Raw genomic sequence first — 10,059 nt, forward strand, 5'->3', positions numbered from 1 at the left:
TTTTCTTTCAACAGAGCTCTAATTTCAGTTTATTCAAAGAGGCATTTACAGACAGGTTTTGAGCAAATGGTGTATGCGTTGTTTCCAAAAGGTGACACTTTCTACGTTAATGTAAATAAATGCCGGCTATGTTCAGTTTAGTAATCCATTGTCTGTGATAGTTTTTCCTCTTGACTCCGTAGTCGAACCAGATTAGATCAGTGAGTCACTATTGCTAGACTAGAGCGTCACCAATAGCATGCTTAAAACTGTCTGGAAAAGAACCAGAGGCCAGAGAACTATTAAGAATTTGCAGAATAATGGGGCTGATCATAGAAAATACCTCCTTGAGCAGCTTATTGGGAATGATGTCTAAGATGCAGGAGGAGGAGTTCATATTGGAGAATGTACTCTCTAACGCTGAAGTTGTAATTAGCTGAAACTGGGTAAAAAAAAAAAGCCAAATTAACATGGGGAATGGAATGAATGCAAGGGCCTGGCTGGATTTGGGACCTGATATTCTCCACCTTGTTTACAACATGAGTGAGAATTTCTTGGACAACTCAACATCAGGTTCAAAAAGAGAAGTGGAGGGACCATTAATAACGGAATCAATTACCCTAAAGAGAAATTTAGGATTGTGGTTATCTGGTGATATTAGTTAAGAGAAGTACGCTGATCTCGCATCCTTAACTGCCTTATGCCTTATCTATATATCTAGGCAGTGGTCAGTTAATTCCACCTCCCATCCAGGTTGCTGGCGAAGCAAATGAAATTGATGAACAGTCATTCAACAGGGATATAGGGTGAGGTAAAGACATCAGATATTAACAAACACAAAACTTCAGAGGTGTCAGCAGTGACGTATAAAGGGACAAAGTACACCAAAGGCCATATTTTTGTTCTAGAGCACACTGGCGACACACTGGTCTTTGGGAAAATATCACTGATACTCACTGACGATAAACAGCTGCACTTTGTTAGTTTGTTACATCACTCAGTCCTGTTAATTGATGTTGGGGTCTATTACCTATGTATAGGGGTGATTTAATGCTGTCATAGGCCCCTGGGCTGTGGGCCCCTTCTGCTCCCCACGACTACATATCCACCACCACAACGAACTGATTTACCTCTGCACATAGTGATACTGCCTCACCACAACAAATTTCATCACTTCTTCCAAATAATGCATCTCTCTCCAGCAGCATGACAGGTCACACTTCAAAATTTCAGCGCAACTACAAACACTATTAGAAATACATTTCTGCACCACCGCGAACACTACCACCAATACAACAGACCACAGCACATGCATTGCAAGCTGCATAAACAGTGCATATTAATGTTATAATAACAAGCATTGAAGTTAAACACTGACTGGCCCTTAGAAGTGTCTACGGCTGGTTTTCTTGGCAGTAAAATCCCTGAGATTTGTTGGGTAGCTCAGTCACACAACTCGCACCTGCCGCTTTGTTGATTTGAGCCTTTTTTTAAAATCCGATTAATTTTGTTGTTTGTTTTTTTAAAGTAACTCCTGGTCATGCTTTTCTTTTTCTCTTCGGCCCTTTCGCTTTTGAACACCGCTCTCAAGACTCAGAAATTCCACCTTGGTTGGGTTTTTTTTTTCTAAATCGAGATCGCCAGAGCTCCTAACGCTGCAACACCGTGACACTAACCTGACCAATCAGTGTCAACAAATGTGGTAAACAAATGTTGACAAATGTGGTCGGAGGGGGGATTACCCCCAAACAGGTACTTCACGAGTATTATTAATAGACATCCAGAGGCCCTTTGAAAGTCAGGGCCCCTGGGCTTCAGACCAGAAAAGTCCATGCCTTAAATCGCCACTGCCTATGTAAGTCAGACAATACATATTATACATATATGTGTATATTAATGCAGATAGTCTGCAGGACTATTATCCTCTGTCAGTGTACAACATCATGGACCCCCTGTTTGCTTGCATCATTCAGTGTTTTCCTCATTCTAGGTATGGACGTGGAATGCCTTCAGGAAATTCAGAGAGCGCTACCTGAAATGGACTATGAGAGGTTGATGGTTGCTGTTGAATACCTGGCGTCAGTGGTTGGAGTCATAAAGAAAGAGGGCCGAGCCTATGCTGAGAAGGATGACTTGCAGCATCATTTAACACCAGTACAGTGTCGTAAAGTCATCCAGACTTTCAAAGACAGAGGTGAGAAAAAATACATGTAAAGCTATGTAAAATGCTGCAGATATCGTAAAAGACATCTGCCCCTAGATTAAGTTTGAGACATAAAAGTTTTAAGATGTTTTTATGATTCATTCATAATGATGTAACTACTAGGTCAATGTAGTCGTATTGTTTACCAGTTATTTTATCAGCAGTCTGTATAAACTGCAAAGAGCCAAAACCTGTAATTATATTTTGCATGTCTTTGTCTTTAAAGAGCCGAATGATAGAGACACTGGTTACAGCAATGGAAGGCCAAATGAACAGACAGGTCCCCTCTCATCCTTGGACACATCACTGACAGATGAATATGCCCTCCATGTACACAGCCTCACTGTCCTGGACCCTCTGACAAAAATGCAGACCTCGTGGATCAGCTAGTTAGAGATTCCTTGGGACAAGAAGCCTGCTTCACTCTTGCGGGCCATATCAAGAGGGGTGAGGGCTTACCCTGCAGATAGAAGAGCCATGAGGAGAACTGTGGTGGGTGCCATGCAGGAACCCTGTCTGAACCCTAACAAGGCTGCCTGTGTAGAGGTAGCAAAAGTGATTGTGTCAAAATATCACCTTTAGATACACCACAGAGAAAGGAGAACAACTGGGAATAGGTTACTATTCACTTGTTAATCAGCTTAAAACGAGAGTCGAACATGTCAACCGCAACAATTTAAGTGACCGAATACGGAAACCAAGGACAATGGCAGAAACTGGTGATGGTAGCACTACCACTGAAAGAGTGCAGTGCAAAGTAGATGGCTATGGCTGTATAAATTGGCAGCCAAAATTTCTCCCAGGAGAGACAGTTGACACTTTAGAAAACAGAAGGAAAACTACGGCAGCCGTGTTTCAATCTGCTGGGCCCAGAGCTACAGACATGCCAGACATTGATGATTCAATGAGTTTGACATATATTTATCAACGTCACATGATGAACACCTGCCCTCCTCCCAGTACCTCTGAGGTTGAAGAACAGTGTGGCCTTTCCTCCTTAGGATTCTGTGCACTCACAGAATCACTCTCACAGGTATTGATGTCTGTGATCAACTTGGAGAAGCTCTTCAAACCAAGGAGAACAGGATCATAAACATCGTTGAAAGACATTCGGAGTCTTCTGCAGGACACTGACGAAAGCCACTTTATTTTGTCATTGTATAGGTCACAATGAAATTCATCCTCTGCATGTAACCCATCCTATTGTATAGGAGCAGTTGGCAGCTGCAGCGCCCTGGGACCAACTCCAGTTCTTCTTTCCATTGCTTTGCTCAGGGGCACAGGCAGGAGTATTAACCCTAACATGCATGTCTTTCTGATGGTGGGAGTAAACTGGAGCACCCGGAGGAAACCCACGCAGACACGGGGAGGACATGCACACTCCACACAGAAAGGACCTGGGACGGCCTGGGGTTCGAACCCAGGACCTTCTTGCTTGTGAGGCGACAGTGCTAACCACTGGGTCACCGTGTGACACTACAGCCACGCAACACAACCAACAGGACTAGCATAGCAGCAGTGCCTCTTATGATGAAACACTTCCTTGAAAAAGAAGACCCCATCTTCATTTTGGTAGATGTAAGTAGGCAAACAGTCTTGTAAATTTGATTAAACATAAATTAAGTACATTTTGGACATTTTAACATAGCATAACCTCATGCTTTGTGTTTTAAAGACATGCAACAACAATGTCTATCCAGAAAGACATGAACCTACCAGCCACGCTGAGACTGATCATGCTTGGTAAGAGGCAGCTTATGACTATGAGAGGTTTGTATCTAGCATGCAGAGTATGTCTTCTAAACGTGTGCGATATGAATCTTTCAGGGGACACATTTCTCACTGCAAAGTGCAAAGTGGGTGGTCAGCATTTATGGAAAGGTAGACTTTGTTTTGGAGGAGCACTTGGGTTTTGCAGATGCCTTGTCTGTGTTTTTTTTTTTTTTTTTTGATATTTTTGTTTTCAACATCGAGTACCGGGAACCTGCCTGTGCGACACTGGAATTCATACAATGGTAAGTACCTTGTTTTCCTCCAAACACTGCTGCTCGCCAAGTTTATCACACGTTGAGTTGTTAGTTTACCTGAATCACAAATAAAATACCCCCCCCCCTTTTCTCCACAATTGTATCTGGCCAATTACCCCACTCTTCCGAGCCGTCCCGGTTTCTGCTTCACCCCCTTTGCCGATCCGGGGAGGGCTGCGGACTACCACATGGCTCCTCCAATACATGTGGAGTCGCCAGCCGCTTCCTTTCACCTGACAGTGAGGAGTTTCACCAGGGGGATGTAGCGCATGGGAGGATCACGCTATTCCCCCCAGTTCCCCCTCCCCGGTGAACAGGCGCCCCAACCCACCAGAGGAGGCACTAGTGCAGCGACCAGGACACATACCCACATCCGGCTTCCCAGTCGCAGACACAGCCAATTGTGTGTAGGGACGCCCGACCAAGCTGGAAGTAACATGGGGATTCAAACCGGTGAGCCCTGTGTTGTTAGGCAACGGAATAGACCACTATGCAACTCAGATGCCCTAGCCATGAATTTTCATCTCCTGAAATTAAAGGCTATTCAGCACTAATACTTTTGCTAGTTTTTCCAGTTGGCTAATCTGAAGAAGTGAAATTCAGTTTACCTTTATTGCCATGGGGCAGCAGCAGAGTTCTTGGTGAAATTACCATTCGAGGCTAATGTTACGGTACAGCACACATTCAGCCCCAATCACCAAACTGTGGTCCACACTGTCCACAACACACAACATGCAGAGGGAGCATGGGGCCATGGGTTTGGTGACTGAGGTTGAATGGGTGCTGTGCATCTACTGTGTAACACTGGCCTGTTAAAATGAAAACTATTACATACTGATTCTAGAAAGAGTTACTGCAATATTTTGATCATGTAATACATTAATAAACTAATTAACTGCATCATAACATTGATCATGTGTTGAATGTTTCCCCCCATTGCTTTTATCTTGCCTAAAGGTTCTTTGTGAGAATAAACCCTGAGGAAGGAACAAACTGCGCTGCTAAAACCAGGGCCAGTCGTAAGACAGGAGAGATGGTGAGGAGGAAGATAGCAGTCAACAACAGAGTGTTGTCCATGAAGAGGAAGATAGCAGTCAACAACAGAGTGTTGTTCATAAGGAGGAAGACAGCAGTCAACAACAGAGTGTTGTCCATGAAGAGGAAGATAGCAGTCAACAACAGCGTCGTCCATGAAGAGGAAGATAGCAGTCAACAACAGAGTGTTGTCCATGAAGAGGAAGACAGCAGTCAACAACAGAGTGTTGTCCATAAGGAGGAAGACAGCAGTCAACAACAGAGTGTTGTCCATGAAGAGGAAGATAGCAGTTAACAACAGAGTGTCGTCCATAAGGAGGAAGACAGCAGTCAACAACAGAGTGTTGTCCATGAAGAGGAAGATAGCAGTTAACAACAGAGTGTCGTCCATGAAGAGGAAGATAGCAGTCAACAACAGAGTGTCGTCCATGAAGAGGAAGATAGCAGTAAACAACAGAGTGTCGTCCATGAAGAGGAAGATAGCAGTCAACAACAGAGTGTCGTCCATGAAGAGGAAGATAGCAGTTAACAACAGAGTGTTGTCCATGAAGAGGAAGATAGCAGTCAACAACAGAGTGTTGTCCATGAAGAGGAAGATAGCAGTTAACAACAGAGTGTTGTCCATGAAGAGGAAGATAGCAGTCAACAACAGAGTGTTGTCCATAAGGAGGAAGACAGCAGTCAACAACAGTGTTGTCCATGAAGAGGAAGATAGCAGTTAACAACAGTGTTGTCCATGAAGAGGAAGATAGCAGTCAACAACAGAGTGTTGTCCATGAAGAGGAAGACAGCAGTCAACAACAGAGTGTTGTCCATAAGGAGGAAGACAGCAGTCAACAACAGAGTGTTGTCCATGAAGAGGAAGATAGCAGTCAACAACAGAGTGTTGTCCATAAGGAGGAAGACAGCAGTCAACAACAGAGTGTTGTCCATGAAGAGGAAGACAGCAGTCAACAACAGAGTGTTGTCCATAAGGAGGAAGACAGCAGTCAACAACAGAGTGTTGTCCATGAAGAGGAAGATAGCAGTTAACAGCAGAGTGTCGTCCATGAAGAGGAAGATAGCAGTCAACAACAGAGTGTTGTCCATGAAGAGGAAGATAGCAGTTAACAACAGAGTGTCGTCCATGAAGAGGGAGATAGCAGTCAACAACAGTGTTGTCCATGAAGAGGAAGATAGCAGTTAACAACAGTGTTGTCCATGAAGAGGAAGATAGCAGTCAACAACAGAGTGTTGTCCATGAAGAGGAAGACAGCAGTCAACAACAGAGTGTTGTCCATAAGGAGGAAGACAGCAGTCAACAACAGAGTGTTGTCCATGAAGAGGAAGATAGCAGTCAACAACAGAGTGTTGTCCATAAGGAGGAAGACAGCAGTCAACAACAGAGTGTTGTCCATGAAGAGGAAGACAGCAGTCAACAACAGAGTGTTGTCCATAAGGAGGAAGACAGCAGTCAACAACAGAGTGTTGTCCATGAAGAGGAAGATAGCAGTTAACAGCAGAGTGTCGTCCATGAAGAGGAAGATAGCAGTCAACAACAGAGTGTTGTCCATGAAGAGGAAGATAGCAGTTAACAACAGAGTGTCGTCCATGAAGAGGGAGATAGCAGTCAACAACAGAGTGTTGTCCATGAAGAGGAAGATAGCAGTCAACAACAGAGTGTCGTCCATGAAGAGGAAGATAGCAGCTAACTAAGTTCAAGTGGAAGAACTCGGATGAGGTGAGACACTTGTAAGTACTACATGTACAGTACATGCTGAGTTACTGGTTCATCAGGCACACTTCCCAAAAAAGAATGCAGTCTCTGAACGATACTGCCTTATACTGCCAGGTGTTTGGAGTATTTCTCACCAATTTATAGAATAGAATAGAATAGAATAGAATAGAATAGAATGGAATGGACGTCTGGGTAGTGTAGTGGTCTATTCTGTTGCCTACCAACGTGGGGCTCGCTGGTTCGAATCCTCGTGTTACCTCCGGCTTGGTTGGGCGTCCCTACAGACACAATTGGCTGTGTCTGCGGGTGGGAAGCCGGATGTGGGTATGTGTCCTGGTCGCTGCACTAGCGCCTCCTCTGGTTGGTCGGGGCACCTGTTTGGGGGGAGGCGGAACTGGGGGAATAGCGTGATCCTCCCACGCGCTACGTCCCCCTGGTGAAACTCCTCACTGTCAGGTGAAAAGAAGCAGCTGGTGACTCCACATGTGATGGAGGAGGCATGTGGTGGTCTGCAGCCTTCCCTGGATCGGCAGAGGGGGTGGAGCAGAGACCGGGACGGCTCGGAAGAGTGGGGTAGTTGGCCAGGTACAACTGGGGAGAAAAAGGGGTAGAAAAAAGAATAGAATAGAGTACACTTTATTTGTCATTTGTTCATATCCATCCATCCATTATCCAAACCGCTTATCCTGCTCTCAGGGTCGCGGGGATGCTGGAGCCTATCCCAGCAGTCATTGGGCGGCAGGTGGGGAGACACCCTGGACAGGCCACCAGGCCATCACACACACCTAGGGACAATTTAGTACGGCCGATTCACCTGACCTACATGTTTTTGGATTGTGGGAGGAAACCGGAGCCCCCGGGGGAAACACACGCAGACCCGGGGAAAACATGCAAACTCCACACAGAAAGGATCTAGGACGGCCTGGGGTTCAAACCCAGGACCTTCTTGCCGTGAGGCAACAGTGCTAACCACTGGGCCACTGGGCCGCCCTTATATCAGTACAGTGTTTCAACACCTCCTGTTAAGGTGTAAACAGAAAGTAAACATTGTGATTTTGAGACAGGTTGGAGTCATTTTGTGGCTGTTGTGTTGAACGGCGTCAGTGTGAAAACAGTTTCTCTCTGTGCTTACGAGGGGGCATGCCATCGCTCAGTAAGCGCTCGTCAGTGGACAGCACCGCAGCAGGTTGCAGGGTGAGCAGTGGTTTGGATGTCCACAGATCGGGGCAGCCCGTCATTGTGGAGCTACGTGTGTACCCCGAGGTTGCAGTACATCATCAGAGGTTAGCGCATGCTGCACAAGTAAGTTAATGCACGTTGTGTTATTTTAAATGTTGTCTTCAATGCGTTTTTGAAAGTTGCACGATTTAAAATAACAATTTAATATTTGATATTTTGCAATAATTGGGTCTGTGTGTATTGAATAGCAGTACTGATGTAGGATATAATTGAAATAAATACAATTTATATAGTTTATACAATCTGAAATGAGCATAACAATAACAATATAATAATAATTATTATTATAATGATAATAACAGTAATGTGGCACGGCGGCGCAGTGGTTAGCGCGGTCACCTCACAGCAAGAAGGTCCTGGGTTCGAGCCCCGGGGTAGTCCAACCTTGGGGGTCGTCCTCTGTGTGGAGTCTGCATGTTCTCCTCATGTCTGTGTGGGTCCAAAAACAGTCCAAAAACATGTGGGTCAGGTGTGTGTGTGTGTGTATGTGTGTGTGAGCCCTGTGTGATGGCCTGGCGGCCTGTCCAGGGGGTCTCCTCGCCTGCCGCCCAGTAGCTGCTGGGATAGGCTGCAGCATCCCCGCGTCTCTGAGAGCAGGATAATGGATGGATGGATGGATGGATAACAATAATGACAACACTTTAGTAAATGATAGATAGGACTCCAGCGCTGCACAGTTAAACGGGGTTTTGGCGGTGGCGTAACACTCGGTTGCCGTGTTGACGCCTGCTCAGTAATCCGGGCAGGGAAGTCACAGAAAGGTGAGTCGGTTCATCGCCGGCGTGTCCAGGTGAACCCAGTCACCTGCTGTAAGTGTGAGTAACAGGAACCGCGCTGGCGCCCAGCAAGCTACCGTCACTGTTCAAACCCCCCCGAAATGCCTCCACGGCGCATGCGAGCAGCGGTTATGGAAATGAAGCCGTTGCCCCGACACGAACGGAGCGGGACGGGGGAGGAACTCGCCCGGGGACCATCAGCTAACTCTGTGTAGACAAGCAGGCTGCTCAGCCGTCTTTGAGGGCCGGCCGAGAGAGAGCGCACACACACACACACACACAAAACACACATTCCCCTCTAGCTATTAATTCATATTAGTTTTAATATGAGGCCCGCCCGTCCCGTCCCCCCCCCCCGTCCCCCCGCTGTCTGTCTTACATACTGTCATTCCGCGGACAAACACGTTGTTATCTTTGGATGGGACTATCTGATTTGGCTCCCCTTATCGGGAGCGCTAGATGACACCAGAAACCAATTTTTTTTTCCTTTTTTTTTTTTTAAACAGTCCCCTTCTGACGACTGAACGGAAAGTTGCCTCGTGAGCCAGGGGTTGTTAAAGTTCTCCAGACATTCACAAAGACAACAAAAACAGGATATCCCATCCGCTCCCTGTGTTATGACTGTGCATGTGGTGAATGCGCGCTTTGTGTGTGGCCGCGTGCGCGTGCGGCTCTGTGTGAGTTTATCGGTGATGTAACGGTAGCTAGAGATCAGCGAGCAGCCACTGTTTTTCTGGCCTACTTTCTGCCCTCCTGTCTGTCTATCAGCCCTCATCATCTGCTGGAATGACGGAAAATCCCATAGTCCCGAGCAGCACCTGAGCTCCGCCGCGGTAAATTCCCACTCCCTGGGTTAGCGAGGGTGACATGAAGGATATTGGCCCCCCCCCCCACACACACACACACACACTCCCCACCCCAGAGATCATTATGCTGTGTGTACGGCCTGATTCATCTTCCCCTCACAAACACGTGTCTACTGGCCCCACAGTTCCACCAGATGTACGCCCTCCGGCTGCAGCCTCGCTGCCATCTCTCTCCTGTGGGGCCTCGCTCTGTGTGTGTGTGTGTGTGTGTGTGTGT

The 10,059-nt window shown here is 46.4% G+C and overlaps 1 pseudogene; it reads left to right on the plus strand.

The window, feature by feature from the left end:
- Positions 1-2,659: 2,659 nt before the first annotated feature.
- On the plus strand, positions 2,660-5,539 carry LOC130128334 (uncharacterized; annotated as a pseudogene).
- Positions 5,540-10,059: the final 4,520 nt, after the last annotated feature.

Source organism: Lampris incognitus, chromosome 18, assembly GCF_029633865.1.
Source record: "Lampris incognitus isolate fLamInc1 chromosome 18, fLamInc1.hap2, whole genome shotgun sequence".
In the NCBI taxonomy this organism is placed as follows: domain Eukaryota; kingdom Metazoa; phylum Chordata; class Actinopteri; order Lampriformes; family Lampridae; genus Lampris; species Lampris incognitus.